The sequence below is a fragment of the Oncorhynchus masou genome, chromosome 30 (assembly GCF_036934945.1).
Source record: "Oncorhynchus masou masou isolate Uvic2021 chromosome 30, UVic_Omas_1.1, whole genome shotgun sequence".
NCBI lineage: Eukaryota > Metazoa > Chordata > Actinopteri > Salmoniformes > Salmonidae > Oncorhynchus > Oncorhynchus masou.
Genome location: NC_088241.1, coordinates 36533776 through 36550537, shown reverse-complemented (window position 1 = coordinate 36550537; position 16762 = coordinate 36533776).

The window sequence follows — 16762 nt, the reverse complement described above, 5'->3', positions numbered from 1 at the left end:
ATTGACCAATCACATTGCGGATCCGAAGTCGCATAGAAAAAATGTTGTGTTATTTTTTTTTTAACACAGCTGTGTGTCTAGTTAAGGATGACACATTGTGTTACTTTTAACACAATCACTATCTTGGCACATTAACACATGATCTGGGTACATTTTTCAACACAGTGATTATGTTAATATTTTACTGCAGTGGGCTAAATCAGAATCAGACTGAGTGTTTCTTGGTAGTCTTAAACAAATTTCAAAAGCATATACCTCACACACATGGTTATGGGCTTAAGAAAAAGAAGACACCTTTACCATGTCAGATATAGAGTTGAAATCTATTCAATGTTGAGTTTGCATCCCAAAATTACACTTGATGTACATCACGTCAGACTGAAATATAACACAACCATTTGACAGAGAAAAAACAGATTTTGGGCTGGTTATTAAAAATAATGTTTTTTAATCCGAAGTCGCTTAGAAAAAAATGTTGTGTTATTTTTTTTAACACATCTGTGTGTCTAGTTAAAAATTACACTTGATGTACATCAACCATTAACACAACCATTATTTATTACAAATAATGTTTTTTAATAATGAAATAATGAAATCCATGAGGCCACCAGTTATTTGACTGCAGGAAACGACTACAGTAATACGACATGTGTCATCCATCACTATATACATGGATGTGTAAAACAAATGGTGTTGTTTTACACATAGTGTTGTAATCCACTTTAAAATGATGTAAATGACTGGGGAAGAAGTGTAGAAAACAGGTCAAGGCAGGCAGAGGTCGGTAATCCAGAGGAAGGCAGTGATACAGGTCGGCAGGCAGGTTCAGGGGCAGGCAGAGTGGTCCGGCAGGCGGGAACAGAGTCCAGAAAACAAGCAAAGGTCAAAACCGGGAGGACTAGCAAAGAGAAGTAGACCGCAGGAGCAAGGGAAACCGCTTGCATACAAGGCCAACTGGCACAGAGACAGGAAACACAGGGATAAATACACTGGGCAAAACAAGTGACACCTGGAAGGGGTGGAGACAATAACGAGGACAGGTGAAACTGATCAGGGTGTGACATTAATATCTTACCTTTCTGGTAAAAATAGTTATACATTGCTGAGGTGTAGTCAATTTTGAGTGCACAAACTCAAGTACACAGTACAAATGTGACAAAAATATACAAATATTAAGTGTTTTATATAATGTATTTCCTATTCAACAAAACTGTATGAATAAGGCTTGAAATTGCTTATATATTTTTTAAATATAGTATAATCAATTTATAAAATGACTAACTATAAGATTTCACCTTCTGTGAAATATATATTTGCATATTTAGTGTTAGAGAAAATATGCATATTTTCTAAAGGTCTCTCTTGATCAAAAGGTCTGCCCCCATCACTGTGCACATCTCACAGAGCTCTTGCGTGGCTTCCTGAACGAGTTAGGAACTAGCCTTGTTAATATTGTCTGTCTATGACAAACAGAATGTGTTAATCTATGAGTTATTTTAGATTACTGGCTATAAATCGACAGCAACAAAACAACTCTCTACTGCTGTGTTATGATGTAAGGATTCCAGCCACTTTGTCAGTGGCTGTGACTTAGGATTCAGCCAGTAGATGTAAATTCGGAAGAGTGAATTAAATGGTAGGAGGGACATCCCAGCTTCAAGTGGTGTCACATTTCACACCCTGCTTCACATAGGCAGAAGAGACATACTCCTGTGTCCGTGAGCATCAAGGCTTTCGCTCAATGCAAGCCATTTCGGTCTATCGATTTATAAGCGAAAATCTTCATCTTAACGCTCATTTTAATACACCAATGGTACCATGATATTCTCTTACGTAATTTAAACAAGTACCACCTTGTAACCAACATCGGACAAGGCTTGTTTGTAGAGGGGCGTAGTTTATATAGCTCGAAGCTACTCTACTGGGTTCAACATTTGACTGTAGGGTGTCAGCAAATATAATTAAAAGTTGACCTTATTTATCTTTGGCAAAGATGCTTATACACTGCGTGTACAAAATATTATGAACACATGCTCTTTCCACGACATAGATTGACCAGGTGAATCTATGATCCTTTATTGATGTCAGTTGTTAAATTGACTTCAATCAGTGTAGTTGAAGGGGAGAAGACAGGTTAAAGAAGGATTTTTAAGCCTTGAGACATGGATTGTATAAGCGTGCAATTCAGAGGGTGAAATTCTGGACATGTTACGTGCTGCTATGTAGTTTGTTGCTAAAGTTACTTTGCTACCTGCCAACTTTACTCCTTTTTAATACACATTTTTTCCCGTTCCACTTTTTTCATTCAACTTTTTCACCCCTGACACAATCTGGACATGGTTCTCCACGACCTCCACCAGCCGAAGCTAAGTAGTAACAGTAACATTATGCCTTCTAACTGCAGACGCTGTACTCATAATATACAGGAGATCGATCGCCTTATGGTGAGGATAGCCGTGCTGAAAGCCCAGTTTCAGACGCAATCTTTAGGCAAGGGTAATTCAAGTGGAGGAAAGGATGAAACAGAGTCTGTGCCACCAATAAGTACAGAACGTAGTATAAATCCCCACGCACAGTCCCTGCAGCCGGACAATTTTCTAATTTCTTCTGGAAGGAAATGATGTAGGAATGCTCATCCGGTGTCGCTCATTCAGCCGACAGAAACATTCAACCGGTTTTCCCCATTAAGCAATGAGTCGGAGTCAGAGGCCGAGCCTTCTCTGGTCTCTCCACCACCCGTTATGGGGTCTGAGACGCCAAAGCCTTCCACAATTAGCTCTGACAAATTGAAAACCCTAGTCATCGGCGACTCCATTACCCGCAGTATTAGACTTAAAACGAATCTTCCAGCGATCATACACTGTTTACCATGGGGCAGAGCTACCGATATTAAGGCTAATCTGAAGATGGTGCTGGCTAAAGCTAAAACTGGCAAGTGTAGAGAGTATAGAGATATTGTTATCCACTTCAGCACCAACGATGTTAGGACGAAACAGTCAGAGGTCACCAAGCGCAACATAGCTTCAGCGTGTAAATCAGCTAGAAGGATGAATCGGCATCGAGTAACTGTCTCTGGCCCCCTCACAGTTAGGGGGAGTGATGAGCTCTACAGCAGAGTCTCATAACTCAATCGCTGGTAGAAAACAGTTTTCTGCTCCTCCCAAAAGATAGAATTTGTAGATAATTGGCACTCTTTCTGGGACTCACCCACAAACAGGAACAAGCATGGCCTGCTGAGGAGTGACGGACACTGTCCTAGCTGGAGGGGTGCTCTCATCTCTATCTATGAACATAGACAGGGCTCTAACTCCTCTAGCTCCACAATGAGATAGGGAGCAGGCCAGGCAGTAGGCTGTTAGCCAGCCTGCCAGCTTAGTGGCGTCTGCCACTATCACAGTCAGCTCAGCTATCCCCATTGAGACGTGTCTGTGCCTCGATCTAGGTTGGGCAAAACTAAACATGGCGGTGTTCCCTCTAGCAATCTCACTGGAATAAAGACCTCCTCCATTCCTGTCATTACTGAAAGAGATTGTGAAATCTCACATCTCAAAAAAGTGCTACTTAATGTTAGATCCCTCACTTCCAAGTCAGTTATAGTCAATTAACTAATCACTGATCATAATGTTGATGTGATTGGCCTGACAGAAACATGGCTTTAAGCCTGATGAATTTACTGTGTTAAATGAGGCCTCTCCTCCTGGTTACACTAGTGACCATATCCCTGCTCATCCTGCAAAGGTGGAGGTGTTGCTAACATTTACAACATTTACAATAGCAACTCACAAAAAAAGACTGCATTTTCTTATTTTGGGTCATGAAATCTATGCAGTCTACTCAATCACTTTTTATAGCTACTGTTTACAGGCCTCCTGGGCCGTATACAGTGTTCCTCACTGAGTGCCCTGAATTCCTATCAGACCTTGTAGTCATGGCAGATAATATTCAAATGTTTGGTGACTTGACTTTTCCATGTGAATATTACACAGACCCACTCTAAAAGGCTTTCGGAGACATCATCGACTCAGTGGGAGTTGTCCAACATGTCTCCGGACCTACTTACTGCCACAGTCATACTCTGGACCTAGTTTTGTCCCGTAGATTAAATATTGTGGATCTTCTGTTTTTCCTCATAATCCTGGACTATCGGAACACCATTTTATTACGTTTGCAATTGCAACAAATATTCTGCTCGGACCCAAACCAAGGATAACCTAAATCCGTGCTATAAATTCTCGGACAACCCAAAGATTCCTCGATTCCCTTCCAGACTCCCTCACCTACCGAAAGACGTCAGAGTACAAAAATCAGTTAACCACCTGAGGAACTCAATTTCACTTTGCGTAATACCCTAGACGCAGTCGCACACCCCTAAAAACAAAAAAACATTTCTCATAAGAAACTAGCTCCCTGGTATACAGAAAATACCCGAGCCCTGAAGCAAGCTTCCAGAAAATTGGAATGGAAATGGCGCTACACCAAACTGGAAGTCTTCCGATTAGTTTGGAAAGACAGTACCGTACAGTATTGAAGAGCCCTCACTGCTGCACGATCATACTATTTTTCCAACTCAATTGAGGACAATAAGAACAACCCAAAATGTATTTTTGTATACTGTCGCAAAGCTAACTAAAATGCAGCATTCCCCAAGAGAGGATGGCTTTCACTTTAGCAGTGATAAATTAATGAACGTCTTTGACGAAAAGATCATGATCATTAGAAAGCAAATTACGGACTCCTCGTTACGTAAATCTGTGTATTTCTCCAAAGCTCAGTTGTCCTGAGTTTGCACAACACTGCCAGGAATTTTGTTAAACATAATAAACGCTTCCATATTGTAACGAGTACGCTGAGAGTCGGGAAGCAAGTTCAGGGAGTGAACACGTTTAATAACTAAATGAACAAAGCCGACAGAAACAATGACGACTGGGGAAGAAACCAAAGGGAGTGACATATAAAGCGATGGTAATCAAGGAGGTGATGGAGTCCAGGTCAGTGTCATTAAGCACGTAACACTGGTGACAGATGTGCACCATAAGAAGCAGCCTGGTGACCTAGAGGCCGAAGAGGGAGCACAGGTGACACCTATCCACCGAATGTGTACCAAACTCACTCAAATTGGCAGTAATAAAGCCTGTCTTGAAAAAGCCAAACATTTACCCAGAAAATATAAAATATTATTGACCTATATCGAATCTCCCATTCCTCTCAATTTTTTGAAAAAGCAGTTGCGCAGAAACTCACTGCCTTCCTGAAGACAAACAATGAATACAAACCACTTCAGTCTGGTTTTAGATCTCATCAAAGCACTGAGACTGCACTCATGAAGGTGGTGAATGACCTTTTAATGGCGTCAGACCAAAAGCTCTGCATCTGTCCTCATGCTCCTCGACCTTAGTGCTGCTTTTGATACCATCAATCACCACATTCTTTAGGAGAGATTGGAAACCCAAATTGGTCTACACGGACAAGTTCTGGCCTGGTTTAGATCTTATCTGTCGGAAAGATATCAGTTTGTCTCTGTGGATGGTTTGTCCTGTGACAAATCAACTGTACATTTCGGTGTTCCTCAAGGTTCCGTTTTAGGACCACTATTGTTTTCACTATATATTTTACCTCTTGGTGATGTCATTTGGAAACATAATAACTTTCACTGCTATTCGGACGATACACAGCTGTACATTTCGATGACGCATGGTGAAGCCCCAAAATTTCCCTCCCTGGAAGCCTGTGTTTTAGACATAAGGAAGTGGATGGTGGCAAATGTTTTACTTTTAAACTTGGTCAAAAAATATATGCTAGTTCTAGGTCTCAAGAAATCTTCTGTTTGATTTGACAATTAATCTTGATGGTTGTACAGTTGTCTCAAATACAATTGTGAAGGACCTCTGCGTTACTCTGGACCCTTATCTCTCTTTTGACAAACATATTAAGAGTGTTTTTCATCTACGTAACATTGCATCAATCAGAAACTTCCTGTCCAAAAATTATGCAGAAAAATTAATCCATGCTTTTGTCACTTCTAGATTAGACTACTGCAGTGCTATACTTTCCAGTTATCTGGAAAAACACTAAATAATCTTCAGTTAGTGCTAAACCTCTTACATCTATGGGGCGCTATTTCATTTTTGGATGAAAAACGTTCCCGTTTTAAACAAGATATTTTGTCACAAAAAGATGCTCGACTATGCATATAATTGATACCATTCGAAAGAAAACACTCTGACGTGTCCAGAAATACCAAGATATTCTCTGTGCGTGCACTAGAACGTGAGCTTCAGGCAAAACCAAGATGAGATGGCATCCAGGAAATGACAAGGATTTTTGAGGCTCTGTTTTCCATTGTCTCCTTATATGGCTGTGAATGCGAGAGGAATGAGCCTGCCCTTTCTGTCGTTTCCCCAAGGTGTCTGCAGCATTGTGACGTATTTGTAGGCAGATCATTGGAAGATTGACCATAAGAGACCACATTTACCAGGTGTCCGCCCGGTGTCCTGTGCCGAAATTGGTGCGCAAAAGTCACCTGCCAGTATTTTTCCATGCGATACAGAGAGGAAAGCAAGCTTCCACGAACTGCATATCAATGAAGAGATATGTGAAAAAACACCTTGAGGATTGATTCCAAACAACGTTTGCCATGTTTCGGTCGATATTATGTAGTTAATCCGGAAAAAGTTTTACGTTGTAGGTGACTGAATTTTCGGTTCGTTTCGGTAGCCAGACGCAATGTAGAAAACGGAACGATTTCTCCTACACACAGACGCTTTCAGGAAAAACTGCGCATTTGGTATGTAACTGAGAGTCTCCTCATTGAAAACATCAGAAGCTCTTCAAAGGTAAATGATTTTATTTATTTGGTTATCTGGTTATTGTGAAAATGTTGCGTGCTAAATGCTACTCAAAATGCTATGCTAGCTTTGCATACTCTTACACAAATTAGTCAATTTCTATGGTTCAAAAGCATATTTTGAAAATCTGAGATTACAGTGTTGTTAAGAAAAGGCTAAGCTTGAGAGCAGACGCATTATTTTCATTTTATTTGCGATTTTCAGAAATCGTTAACGTTGCGTTATGCTAATGAGCCTGAGGCTTTAGTCACAAACCCGGATCCGGGATGGGGAGTTTCAAGACGTTTACACGGCTGCCAGAATCTTGACTAGAACCATTAAAAAATAAAATATTACTCCAGTGCTAGCCACTCTACACTGGCTTCCTGTTAAGGCTAGGGCTGATTTCAAGGTTTTAAAGCTAACCTACAAAGCATTACATAGGTAGGAGCAAGCCTATCTTTCTGATTTGGTCCTGCCGTACATACCTACACGTATGCTACGGTCACAAGATGCAGGCCTCCTTATTGTCCTTATAATTTCTAAGCAAATAGCTGGAAGCAGGTCTTTCTCCTACAGAGCTCAATGTTTATGGAATGGTCTGCCTATCCATGCGACCTTTAAGTCTTTATTGAAGACTCATCTCTTCAGTAGGTCCTATGATTGAGAGTAGTCTGGCCTAGGCGTGTGAAGGTGAACGGAAAGACACTGGAGCGACGAACTGCCTTGCTGTCTCTGCCTTGTCGGTTCCTCTCTCTCCACCGGGATTCTCTGCCTCTCCATGTCTGGTGTCCCAGCAATAGGGCATAGTGTGGTGGTTGGTGGTGGTCGATGGTGGTGAGTCTGAGGGTTCTGAGAATAGTGGTGTCAAAATACCATTCAAGTACTGGCTTTCCTTTCCGTCTTGTGGATGTTGGTGACCAAGTTGGATAGTCCCTGTGCCCTAATGATGTTAAGGATGTCTGGGACCCCCTTCCCACTGTTCTCAACTGCTTTGTACAGGGTTCTGCACTTGAGTTGCTCCATCTGGCTCCCATAAACAAAGGTGAACATCATGCGTTCAATCTTCTTGCCGGTAGCTCTGTCTGGGGGAAATACCCTGCTTAGGTATAGGAGAATGTGGAGAATGATTGCCTTCAGGACCATGATTTTACTCGTTATTTTGAGGGACCGTGCACTCCTTTTCCAGATCTTCTGTTGGATGTGCTGGATGGTCTCCTCCCAGCGAACAGAGCCACCTCCATCCCTCTGGATTGTGACCCCAAGCAGCTTGATGGTTTCTGTTTTGACAGGGAAAGAGGTGTTGAGAGTCTCATGCCAGTCCTGTGACCGGTGCAGTTCACTCTTACCCCTGTTGACGAGGGAACCAGTGACTGCACAGTAGTCGTGCACCACTTTTGTTGTCCATGTACGCCACCACTTTAAGCCTCACTCCCTGGGCCGCTGGCATCTGGTAGCCAGGGATTCCTGGTGTGGACCTGACTCCGCAGAGTCTTTCCTCCAGAATAATGTACAGCAGAGGGGCTAAGGGGCAGCCTTGGCATACGCTGGATCTGGTGGGGAATGGGTCTGTGAGGGTGTTGTTTACCCGAACTCTGCTTGTGAATGTTCTGGTAGTATAGTTCCATCCAGTGGATAAGGTGTTAGGGAAGTTCATCTTGGTTAGCACCCTCTGTAGGAAGCCATGACTGACTCGGTCTAAAGCTTTTTCCTGGTCTAGGCTGAAAAGGCCCAAAGGGGACCTCTGCTCCTGGGAGTGCTTGATGAGATCAGGTTGTCATTGATGGACCTACCGGGGATGTTGCAGGTCTGGTCTGGGGCTATTACTGAGGGGAGGTGTGTCTGGAACCATTTGGTGATGGTCTTGGTCATGATTTTATAGTCGACAGAGGGGAGTTTAATAGGGCACCAGTTCCGGAGATTCTTGAGGTCCCCTTTCTTGGGGATAAGAGAGATCATACTCTGTCGTACTCTTTTCACTATATACTGCTCTGAACACCTTCATGTCATCATTGAGGAGGTCCTAGAAGGTCTGATAGAACTCTCCTGGGATCCCGTCCTGTCCTGGTGCTTTATATTTGTTGGATCTCACTCTCTCCACCCTCTGTGACTCTGTCTAGCACATCTAGGAAGGAGGCCATGAGAGTTTTGTTAGCAGGCCTGATGTCAAACATCCTACCGTAGATGTCATGGGCCACCCCCATGATGTCCTCATTGTTGGTCACAGAGCTCTATCAAAGTTCTCCACTCCGGGTAGCGTCTGGAGAAGGAGATCTTGACTGCTGGGTCCTGAAGGATATATGAACTGTATTTATCCTCCAAGACCACCTACCTACTCTCACTAGGCCTTCCCAATCTATGGACATGGTCAGCTTCCTGTGGTCTGAGAAGTGCACGTCCTGGCTTGTCAGGTAGCACATTTTCAGATCTGGTGAGAGTTTGAGTCATATAAGAACTGGAGTTGTGAGTTGGGAGGGTTTTCCAGTTGTATGGCCTCTCTTGAAATTGCTCCCCAATGACCAGGGCTTTGGAGGGAGTGGAGGTGGAAAGGAAGGGATTTGTTGGGGGTGCAAAGTTGGAGAGGCCGGCAGGGTTAGGGGCTTGGGAGGTGACAGGGGTGGGGGCTGTTTCTGAGACATCTGGGTGGTGGGTTGTGCATTGCTTGGTAAAGTGTCTGGGACTTCATTGTTTTAGTTGTCTGGTGGAGGTGGTGGGGGTTGGTTTTGGGTTTGTGGGGTTGGTGGTATCTTTGTTTCCCAGCATCATGGTGCTGGGCAGGTGTTGGACACCGCCCACTCCGGTTGGGTCCGGTCTTAACATTACTAGCCATTTTCGTGCACCAACCCAGACGTTGTCTTTGTCCTGGCGGTGGTTGTTGCTGCTACCCGGCATTTGGCGGCTTCGTCGTCTTCGGCAGCCTCCTCTTTGGGGATTAGTGTCAGCCTCACTGTGATATAGCGAAACATCGCTCCCAGGTTCATCACGGTCATCTTGTTCAGGTGGTGGTGAGATTTTTAGGTCTGCTCCGGTCATGCAGGTGGAGGAATGACAAACCTCAGAGCGGTCAGATATACCTGGAAGCCTGTGACCCATAGTTCAATGGGGGGACTCCTGTGGTCTGCTCGCTCCAGATGTAGGTTGGTGTCTTTGGTCTTTCCTCTGCGCCTCTGGTTCTGGCACAGATGCTGTCTCGTCTGCTCCGGGTGGTAAACCAGGGTTGGTAAACCAGGGATTGGTGCTGGGTCTGGGACAGTGGGCTTGGGACAGTGGGCCTGGGAGAGAACAGGAACCAGGACTGGTGCTGTGTTGGGATCTGTAGAGGGGAAGAAAGACAACCTGAGGAGAAAGAAAACACACGAGGGAGCTCTTCACCCAGAGGTCATTGGTGGTACTTCCCTGTGGCCTGCAGACAGTGTTAGGGAATCCAGCAGTTTCAGAAGGATTCCCAGGGTTAGGAGCATTGTGAGGAGACTACCCATGCCATTTAAACTGGAACAACCATTTCAGTAACGGTTGCAGAAAATCCGACTAACTGATTGGATTGGTTTAGAAAAATGTATGTTATTTTTCTTTGTGTAGCATAAGATTGACTAATTAATCATTGTACATACAAAAATACAGATATATAAAACAATTTAAAATCAACCTGCAGTAGAGCATGCTGAGAAATATGATAATCATTTTTATTACGGTAAATATTACCATAACTAACCTAACTTCATGAAAACTGAGACGCATAATATTTTTATAGATCAGGGCTAAAATGCCGTGTCCATTCCGCATTAGCCTGAAATGGACACTTTATTCAGATAGATGTTCAGATATTAATTTACCTTGTTTCTTCTTTCGTACTGCTCCTGCTGGCTGAGGCTCCAGGAAGTCAGTTGTCACTTCACTTTCAGAGTGTAACATGCGGACCACACCGTTCATGTTGCAAAATAAATGTACACATAGTGTACATGTTATCCAATCATTGTACACACACTGCTCACGCGCGTCAGCGAGCATCTGCGTGGTCAGGCGCTAAAATAGAAATTGGTTCTATTTGTGATGCTCAAGGCGCTGCAAGTTTGGCCTCTCCCATCTCCTCATTGGTTTTTAGGAGCATATACCCACGTGGGTGATTGAAAGACTAACTGATGTCCACATTCCAGTCGTTTGTAGTAATGCACAATAAAGTTGTTTGCCAACCGTCATATAAAGTCCAAAGAAGAAAAAGAAGCCTAGAAGAAGGACAGACGATGAGGAACAAATTTGGTTTACCGTTTTATCTGTGGATTAATTGTCGGTGTAGTGGACCTTGTGCATGTTAGGTAAAGTAACAACCCAATGTTTAAATCCCAGTATAAATTAGCTAGCAACAGCAATCTAGCTAGCTAAATTGCCATACATGTTTAATTCTTTTTGACCTGTCCCCAAAGTAATATCATTGGTTCCGAGTTTGTTTTGATATTTCAACCTGCATGTCCTGATTGATTCTGGTGTGGGTGAACAAAATCAACATGCGGACGCACGTGCACGTCCGGTTTGGTCAGCATGTGACGGCCAGGGTGTGGGGCCACAGCGTAAATGCATGATGATAATCTAACACATCTAGGGTGTGTTGTATGGTTTTCAGCTTTTAACACGTTAATTGCAGGAATTGACACAAAATGTGTTGAAAATGTGATTGTGATTGTGTTAAAAGCAACACAACATTTGTTGTTCCTAACTAGACACACGGATGTGTTAAAAAAATAACACATATTTTCTAAGAGTGCAGGTGACGCACAAGAGACCTCAGCACAGCAGAATGTTTGGCAACATCCTGATTTTATGCATAGTAGCAATCAGGTTAGATCATCTTGGCTCGCTTATGATGACAGAGTTATAAGAGAATCAATGTAGACTACTTAAAATGTCTGTGTAAGTGTTACTTAATAATCATGTGTACCATAAAGCTGCGAGTCAGTCGGATTGAGGTGCAATGTAATTCATTTTTAGATTCCAATGATTATCTTTGCTAAAATTGCAAAAGCAAACTTTAACGATAGTAAACTGTCATCTTACGTAACCATTAAATGTTAATGTAAGCTAAATTGGGAATGCAATGTTAGGCCTATTCTCGCAAGGGGGAATCTTAGCAGTTATCAAAACTGCTATGTGTAGGACTTGGCAGGAGGTTCATTTTGTTTCATGATTATCCAGCACAGAGATACAGTACATTCGGAATGTATTGAGACCCCTTGACTTTTTCCACATTTTGTAAAGATACAGCCTTACTCTAAAATGTATGAAAAAAAAGAAAGTCCTCATCAATCTATACACAATACCCCATAATTACAAAGCGAAAACAGGTTTTAAGAAATGTTTACAAATTTATAAAAAATAAAAAACAGGAATACTTTATTTACATAAGTATTCAGACCCTTTGCTATGAAACTCGAAATTGAGCTGAAGTAAATCCTGTTTCCATTGATCATCATTGAGATTCAATTCAATTGATTGGACATGATTTGGAAAGGCACACACCTGTCTATATAAGGTCCCACAGTTGACGGTGCACTTCAAAGCAAAAAAACAATCCATGGGGTCGAAGGAATTGGCTGTAGAGCTCAGAGACAGGATTGTGTCGAGGCACAGATCTGGGGAAGGACACCAAAAAATGTCTGCGGCATTGAAGGTCTCCAAGAACACAGTGGCCTCAATCCATCTGAAATGGAAGACGTTTGGACCACCAAGAGTCTTCCTAGGGCTGGCGGCCCGGCCAAACTGAGCAATCAGGGGAGAAGGACCTTTCTCAGTGAGGTGACCAAGAACCTGATGGTCACTCTGACAGAGCTCCAGGGCCTGAGAGACTAGTCAGGGTCAAGGGAAATATGAACAGAGAAAAGTATAGAGAGATCCTTGATAAAAACCTGCTCCAGAGGCCTCAAGACCTCAGACTGGGGCGCAGGTTCACCTTTGAGCAGGACAACAACCCTAAGCACACAGCCAAGACAACAGAGGTGTGGCTTTGGGACAAGTATCTGAATGTCCTTGAGTGGCCCAGCCAGAGCCCGGACTTGAACCCGATCGAACTTCTCTGGAGAGACCTGAAAATAGCTGTGCAGCGACGCTCCCCCTCCAACCTGACAGAGCTTGAGAGGATTTGTAGAGAAGAATGGGAGAAACTTCACAAATACAGGTGTGCCAAGCTTGTAGCGTCATACCCAGGAAGACTCAAGGCTTCAATCACTGCTAAAGGTGTGTCAACAAAGTACTGAGTAAAGGTCTGAATAGTTATGTAATATTTACACTTTTTTTAACACATTCACAAAAAAAGGGTACTGAAAACTTTATGAATGCACTGTATCTCCCTTGTCTGACACTAACAAGCGTCAGATAGAGAAAACATACTACTTAAGAGTCCTATCCCTGCCTCTCGCCGGCCCAAGGTCCTAACATCCCTCTACAATAGATGAAATCTATTCTTGAACCTTATCCTCCATCCCCCTCACTCTATACGTTCGCTATTATCACCAGAACTATCAGAACTATCAGTGATGTTTTTGGTCCAGAATATTAGGTGTGTTTCTCTGACCAACTCATTGGCTAAGCGGTTAGAGTGTCTGTCCTGTGATTGGGAGGTTGGGGGCTTGACCCCGTGTTGTGTCATAGCTCTCTTCTTGGCACGCAGCGTTAGTGAGATGTATTGGGGTACGGCCCTCCGATAGACTAGCGTCCCGTTTAGGGGGTGTACTTGTCCATTCAAGCTCCCTCACTCTACAGAAACAGGAGCTCATTCAAGGCTACTTCTACTCTCAGGTGGGTGCTATACTCATCTGGACCGATCTCTCTTGCGTAAGAGATTTTTCTTATCTGTATAAGGACAAATAAATCAACAAATCAACAGTCAGTTGTCAACGCATCAGAACCACAGTGAATTACTGAGAGGAATGTGGCCAGAACCCATTTGGAAGGATGAATAAACGTTTTTGAACGACTAATGATAGCTCATTCAGCCTTTAGCTTGACAGTGTTGCTGACACATGACTCAGCCACTCACTCATCTCCGTTCTCATGGAGAAACGTTTGAAATGATGAAAGACCTCTGGTGGAGTGGTCATACGAGGAATTTAATACAGTGTGGAGCCATTATTCATGTGTCAGTTGGTTATGTTGGTTATTGACTCATGGTAAAGTGAATGTAGTGTTCAGATACTTGAAAATCACACAATATCAAAGTCTTCTAACCCAATGGTTTATGAACATCCTCTGTATGAATCAGGCCAATTGCTGACCTGTCTGCAAAAAAAAAGAAAAAAAAAAGGTGAAACATGAAGAAAACCAGAGAACAATCAGCCATCGATGGAGAAAAGGGTGACAGCAGAGGGAATGAATCCCCACAAAGAGGCTATTTTCTGTGGGGAAGGTACCCCTCTAGGGAGGTTCCTCCTGATCCACACCCCAGGTGGTAAGCTGTGATGTGCTGAGTACGCAGTAGGCACCATCCACCGTGTCTGGTGGAGAGAATGAGATTTCCTCTTGGTAGGAAATGGAGAAACGCCAACAGTAGCTGTATACTGTATGTGGACAACATCAGATCAAATTGTGCAGTGTATATGAACAATAGGGACTTCAACCTAAAACATCAATATCTTTATATCAATGTCTACAGACTTAATGCATATATAATAGATATGTTACTGAAATGCAGCAGTGGTGAGGCACAACATTTGAATATCCTACTCTTCAGGTATCATGTGGTCAGGTTGTGGTTTTACGTAGGCAGACAGCAACCCAGGTTACATGTTCATTATCCTGGTGTTGCGCTCGATTCAAATATGTCAAGGTGAAACGTACGGCTGACACAAATTGTTACTTGAATTGCAGCGCAATGGAGTCGTATAATTTGGCTGTCAACCTTTTTTTCTGTAGTCAGCCGCGTTGTCATCTGTTCCCGCTCCTTTGTCTGTAGAATGTAGGTCAGCGAGTGTTGAGATGCGGCACGTATGTCGGAGGGAGATGGAGGTGTCATTGTGCTTGAGATGAATGGTCCTGATTCGCAGAGGTGCTGTGAACTCCTCTTTTACTTTACTAGGCAAGTCAGTTATGAACAAATTCTTATTTTCAATGACAGCCTAGGAATAGTGGGTTAACTGCCTGTTCAGAGGCAGAACGACAGATTTGTACCTTGTCAGCTCGGGGATTTGAACTTGCAACCTTTCGGTTACTAGTTCAAGCAGGCTACCCTGCCGTCACATCAGCGTCAACCCGCTATGGAATGAATGAGGGAGGCTCAAGACGATTTGGGAGGATAGAATGTGGTAGAAGAACATCTATGTCAATTAGTTCAGTCATAGGATGTGTCCTCCAGGCCTTTTTTAATGTGGCTGCCCACCCGCGGAGGATGATGGGAGGAGCTATAAGAGGACAGGCTCATTGTAATGGCTGGAATGGAATTCACGGAATGTTATCAAACAGATTAAACATACGGGAACCACCTTTGACTCTGTTCCAGTAATTCCATTCCAGCCATTAGATTGAGCCCTTCCTACTAGAGCTCCTCCCACCAGCCTCCACTGCTGCCCACAGATCTGATCGTTTAGATCTGGGTTTCCCAGACTCAGTCCGGGTCTAGATATGGTGATCTGAACTGGAGTGTTGGATGTTTAATCTGAAACACATGAGGAAGCAATACAAGGCATAAAGATTGATACCATGGGCTTTATTGTCTCCACCCTGACACCTCACAGTAATCAAAACACCCACTCCTGCATTCTCACCAATATGGAATGTCACGTCTCTCATCACTGATGGAAGCTATTTATTATTTCCCTCAGCAGTGTGAACATGTCACTCCAAATACGCAGTGATGTCTTTTTCAATTGGTCAATTGTTATTTGCATTAGTAAATGCCCAGTGTTTTGACAAATTATACATGTAAGTGCTTCAAATGTCTTCACGGAGTCAGTGTGCAATTGGCACAGTCTCACTGCATCTGCATTTACTCTGGTCCAAGGGCTGAAGGTTCAATTATGCCACTTAAAATTACGAAAACAAATGATCTGTACAGTGGAGACAGTATCTCAACTTCCTCTGCCCATCTCTGACACCACTAATTCTACATTTTGGGACTATAAGGTTTTATCTGCACAAAACATAATTCGGAGATATTGAGTATCAACGTTTTCACATCCTAGACCTCAGAATTCTTTTGGAGTGAATTTTTCTTTCATTAACTCATTAAAGTCTTTACCTTAAAAGGTACCTAAAGTGCAGAGGATTAAAATCCTGAGACATTTGTAAATCCATATTTTTTTTATTTTTGTGGGGGTGGGGGGGTCGCAATTGCAGATTATACCTTATGTCTCTGAAATGTCAACCTGGGTTCAGCCATAAGGTTCTCTCACACTTCTGAATTAGACATGTTCGGTTTTTAGGAAAATGTATTATGGTCTTCAGACATACTACTGTCATCTCTGAGCAAAGATGTGATGAAATCATTTCCTTTAAGATTTATAACAGTGTTGTCTTTTTGCCCGCGTGACATTATTTCTGGCTAGACTAGCCTAGACCATACTTAGACGGACATGGCAAAGATGTGTTCTGATTGGCCACGCCTGTATTCTTTTAGGCTTGTGATTGTATTGCAGATAGAACAGTGTACTGTAGCGCAAAGCTCAAATTCCCCCTTGAGGGGGAAATCTGCATGTTAACACTGTGAACCAGGTTCCAGTCTTTCTTTCATGTTTATGGATTGGACTTCATAAGTGGAGAAATGGCATTAAAGCTTTTCAGTCTGCATATGCCATATACGCTTTTAATGCTTTTAGTTACCTCACATCCGCAATAGAGTAATAGGGTCGGGTAATCTGAGGTTGACTATACTTTTTGTAATGTAATATTATGACATTTAGATGGAGAGCGGGCATGACAGAAAATGGATATTGTCATGTTCATCATAAGGAGGAGAC